The sequence below is a fragment of the Electrophorus electricus genome, chromosome 3 (assembly GCF_013358815.1).
Source record: "Electrophorus electricus isolate fEleEle1 chromosome 3, fEleEle1.pri, whole genome shotgun sequence".
Lineage (NCBI taxonomy): Eukaryota > Metazoa > Chordata > Actinopteri > Gymnotiformes > Gymnotidae > Electrophorus > Electrophorus electricus.
This window is the reverse complement of record NC_049537.1, coordinates 2291491-2297431: the sequence shown is the minus strand read 5'-3', so window position 1 is coordinate 2297431 and position 5941 is coordinate 2291491.

The window sequence follows — 5941 nt, the reverse complement described above, 5'->3', positions numbered from 1 at the left end:
AAACACGCGGTGTCGGGTTATGTGCCTCTGTTATGTGCATGCGTGCGGTACGCTATAATTAACAGCGGCGGTCTTGCGTTTGGAAAACTGGACCCCTACTCGGAATATGGATTATTCCAAAAACACGCTATAAAAATTCTTGGAGCAAGTTGCTGTTAAGGCTGGAAATGTCTTGTCCTGGAGCTAGTGTCCCACACATGGACGTAGTGGCCCACTGAATATCGGTACACAACGCAATATGTTCATAATTAGGGAATGAAATGAGGAGAGAATGTTAAACACTTAAAGACGCGTCTGGAGTGTCTTAAACCGCATGTACTGTGCGATTAATAAAATAGTAATATAATAATAATAATAATAATCATCATAATCATAATAATAATAGTAATAATAATAATAATAATAACAATTTTTACTTCATTAAAACCAGTAAGCCAAAAAGCCAAATCAGATTGAAAAGCTTTTAAGCCCTTCTGATTGCGCTGTCTTGTACTGTATTTCAGCCATGAATAAACACCACAGAGGTATATTTTGATGTTAGCAATACCTTGCTTGAACAAACGGCTGTCAGCGATCCTACGATTTAACCCCTTGCACGCCAGTCCGGGCTACACCCTGCCCACCTCCACACACAGTGGCTTCACATGCTTACTCCTCACTATCTCACACCTCAGTCCCACTATAGCTGCTGAATCATATGCCTTATAATAAATAATTCATTAATGACATTTACATTAACATGCTAAATGCTGTAAAGGTAAACGCAATCATGATACTGGAGTTTAGCTTAATAGGTTTAAGAGTTAATCATAAATGCATGTGCCATTTTACAGTGAGATGCAAAGAAGACACCCGTCAGCTCACCTGCCTTCTGTTCCCCAGATATACACTGTTGCTGTCGTTTCTAATGCGTCAGGCTGGCCTGCTCTGGCCTGCTCTGGCCTGCTCTGGCCTGCTCTGGCCTGCTGTTCACAGCTCTCCAGCAAGCCTGCCGATTTACAACTTTTCCTCTGTAGTACAGAGTGGAGAGTCCTGGGGCAACAGTGCTTTGGACAGTGACCCTCTTCTGCTGTGTCTTTGATTTGCAAAAAAGGAGCATTGGAGGACATGCCAGATTTGATGAGCAGACAACTTCTACAAAGAACCTTCTGTACCACGGCCTTTGCCTGCTAATGAAGGATAAATGCTAATGGAATGGGCTTGTGAACATATACTTAGGAAACGTAAAACTGGGAAGGGGTCACAAACACATATAATCTTTATAATCCATATAATCCGGGTCTATTAAATCATAAAGTAGTATGACCTTTTGATAGCCATTCCATATTATAACCATCCTTAGCCTCCTATGACCATATTATGTTTATGGTAGCTAGCTAGATATATACATGCATACATGCACTCACACATACATACATACATACATACATACATACATACATGCATACATATACATACATAAATATGTACATACATACATGCATACATATGTACATACATACATAATGCATATGTACATACATACATACATACATACATGCATACATACATACATACACACATATATACATAGTGTGCAGTGGACTTGCATAGTCTGAAAGCAGAATATGGAGATGTGAAGTGTTTATGTTCTCTTTTACTCAGAGCAAGGCCTTTACCTAACTCTCATTTATAATAATGCCATACTGGATGTGAATTATTGATGGTATTACATAATTTATTTGCAGAGCAGATGCTCTGGTCCTATTGAATAAAACACATGTTTATTCAAGCAGGACCAGATAGCATGTTTTCACATTCAGGCTATTTAAAACCTTGGGTATATAATCACTGCCAAGGCATTACAGTGTAATTCATGCACAAATGACAAACATTTGTATACAATTCTTTTTTTTATTATTACTCTTAGTCAGATGTTGTAGAGAGCTAGCCTGGTTGTGTTGATTTATATAACCAACTAACTAGGAATTAATTCTGAAGTGCCTGGGTGTATTTTGCGTAGTTTCTCAGTACTATTTGTAACCAGTAGCACCTGATAAATATGTATACACAGTAGGGTTTGTGAACAAGTAATGTAACAATTTAAAAGTACAGTGTGCTCCTACAAACATGGAGGGTCCCAAAAGGTTAACATTGTAATAACATAAAACCAGATTATCAAAACATGATTACAACATTTCGGCTACCCATAAAATTTACTAGTAATATACTAAAATATACTAAAATATAATAGTTCATATAAACACCCTAAAAGAGGACCAAGCTTGGCTGTGTTCACTGACAGAGTATGATAGGGCAATTATATTGTTACATATTAAGAGATGCATTGTAATATATCAAACCTCAGTGGCGAACACTTGATTTATCCAGTATACATAGAGATGAGAAGTTCACAGAGGTCTTTTGCATATTGTCAACTTTTGCAACATTGCAAAGGCCAGTATCATGATAGAAATTAACAAAAGCCTCAGTAAAGCCTCAGTAAACATATACTCAAGCCTATTTAAATATATCTTAACATGTTATAGTTGTTGCATTTTTCTAGCTGATTGAAAACGTCCCATGTTGCAAAATACAAACAGTTGTCCAGTTCTCTCCCATGTCTCCCAGTTCATCCAGTTTAATTTAGTACTCATTTAAACTGAAAGACTTAAATCACTATCTACTGATTCATTTGTTATTATGTTTATTAAACTAGTACTTAACATCAAAACTAGTTTGCATGTCTGCTCACATATTTAAACATCTGCTAACAAATTCTCAGTTCTGTTTAAACAATGCATTTAACAGACTTTGCTAAGAGCAAGTGTAGCGATAATACAAAGAAAACTGGTTTTATCCACTTTGCGCCTGTTTTTTTTCTCAGGTCAGAACAGGTTTTAAAATCCATATCCCAATTTCATTCACTAATACCTCAGTTATTTTAATGAATATGAAAGGGTGCCTCCAGATTAGCCAGACTTCTACGTGGCAGGAATAAAGACAAGCATGAAGGATTTGTCTTCTTTCATACATCTACCTTTCAGGCCTGCGTTCACCAGCTCAACTTTAGTGCTCTTTCTTTAAAGTGAGTGTGAACTGACAGGATGGCACATGATGTCATTGTGGAAACTCATATGAAAAAAAAAACAACAACAAAAAATAATAATAATAATATTTGTAAAAAGGCGACCTTGAGTTTGAGAAGGGGCTAGATAAATGCAACTAATGATGATGATGATGATGATGATGATGATGATGATGATGATGATGATGATGATGTCATTGAGGAAAACCTCCCCTTTTTCATTTTACCAGTTCATTTATATTATGTCATTTATTATCTGGCATCAGATGGATTTTTGAGCCACTGTCTCAACAATTACTTCTATTATGAGGTTAATACTGCATCAAGTATACATTGAAATACTACCAGAAACACTGAGACAAATAGCTAGCAACCTTTCAAAACCAAATCGCATCATAGGCTAATATTACCAGATCATGCATCATAGGCTAATAAACATTTGACTTCAACATACACTGGTATTTTACTAGTATATATGGAATTGAATTTAATCTACTTTATTTGTCCCTGGGGAGCAATTAAGCAGTTAAGCATATTAACTAGACAAACATGATTTACACAAAAGTATGTAGCCTTAAAGTCTGTGACGAAACTGCTTGGCGTGATCATGTTCTCTTAAACGGGCAGCATCTTGTACAGCGTTTTGTTTTAAAATGTCTATAGATACCACAATAATATCCTTATCGTGGATTCTTTAGGCCACGACAGTCGTGTAATGAAAATCTGACATCGTGACAGTTCAAGAACTGATGACACCGGGATCGATCGGCTCCCTTCACTAAAGAGTGGCGCAGTTACAGCTCTTGGCCGAGAGAGGGCACAGACGAACCAATAACAGAATGAACAGAATGCTGTATGCATTGGTTTCCCATTCAAGTTTATATATGTTCGTTATAAACTTTATCATGAAATTCTGTCCCCACCGCAACCATCCCTAACACCACCCACATCCCACCCATCCCCCACGACCCCTCCCATCTTTGACAACCCTAACACCACCGCCAAGTGCCCATACCCCTGTCACCTATCCCACGTGCCTCATCGCCGTCCCCACCCTATCCCACGTGCCCCAACAGTACTAGCCATCAATGCATTTGGTTTGTTTTTAAAACCATTACAACTATAATAGTATGTTAACGCATATGATGCAGGACAAAAATATAATACTACTGCAAAAAAAAAAAAAAAGTTTATATTTGTCCTTACACTTTATTTCTCTATTTGCAAGAGCATTCGACATAAAAGAATGTTTTCATTACTATTTCATTAAAATATATGAATATGTAGTTCTTAACATCAACACTAGCTCAAAGCTGCACCCATACATCAAAATGAAGAAAATACAGAGGTTCCAAAATGTACGCAGCTAACACTGAAAACATAATTTAACTGATGATAGAACACAATATTAAAGGGCCATAGTCCACCTTTCTTTTGCCAAACTAAGGCCAGGGTCAGAATATAGAATTTCAGGCCAATTTTGACATGATTTTGTCTGGCTGACAAATTTCCAGCATTGGATATGAGTGTCAGGAATGAGAAACGGACAGTAATCAAAGAAAAATGCTATGGCGTCTGGGAAGCCCCACAACACCCCAGCAAAAAGTCAGAATGTTTTGTATTTTCCTCCCTAGTTTGACAACTCTTATGACATGTTTCTTTGATAACTATGATTGACAATTTCTTGACTCTCCTCTTCCCTACAGCTTATGAACTCATACAGTGACATACACGATGATGTGTAGTGCTGCTGTTCTGCCAACCAAGACATGGTACAGATTTATAGCACTATGATCACCTAATCTGACCATCACGAAAGATTAAAAAACAGAAAATGTTCAGGACTACATTATGCGGAAGTCCACACTCACAGTACCATTCCCACAGGAATAACATAAACCTTGTCCCTATTACTAAAATATTTCGAATTTTGTTCCTATACTTATGCAATGTAATCATTTGTGGCTTGCACATAGTGAAAATTCTAAGTGTGCATTTACCTCTCAATGCAAATTAAATTAATGACAGGAATGTGTTTTATTTCATCCTTGCATGTTATCACCCTGTATGCTTGCTCTCAGTAATGTGCTCTGTGGGAATTTTTGGCTCATTTTCAACCAAGCGTTGCAGAACGCCGCTCATCTAACTCATGTAATGACCGAGTTCTTTTGAGTTGAACATGTTTAACGGATGATGGTCAGTAGCAGAAGCTGTTGGGATCAGTAGGTTTGGTCAGGAGGTGAATTTGAGTCAACAGTGTACTCGGATCCCCGGGGAGCCGCAGGGTGGATCCCAAATGTGTATTAATGAGTGATATATACTAGTTTTTGGTTATGAAGTATGTAGTATAGTTAAAAGTGTCAATGTTGGCTATACTCAAAAATCCACAATGTATATTAGAACTGGTCTTTTTTTTTTTTAAGTATGGTGTGGATGAACACTATTGTCCCATAATGCAAGGAAAAACGGAAAGGGAGCAGTTACTCACATCTGGAAAATATAGAAAAAATGGCAAACGACACATTTAGCAGAGACGCTGGCAGGAGAGCAGGTGTTCAAAATGTGACTACAACTTTCTTTTTACAAAAGTAAAATATTTAATAAATGTAATAAAAGTTGTTACTATTTTACTAACCATTTCAAACATTCCAAACTAAGATGCTTAAGGAATGTTCAGCTGGACTTTTGAATCCGTTCGACTGATTTATTGAAAGGTTCTGGGCTGGTTCAAAAAACTCGGGGCTCTAGACGGGGGAGACCTCGCCCCTGGGCAGTTTTATAAATTGATCAATTTTGTGCAAAAGACATATAAATTTTCTCGATTTTGTGTTTCTGTTGCTATCGTATGACAGTGGTGATATCAAACTGTTTGTA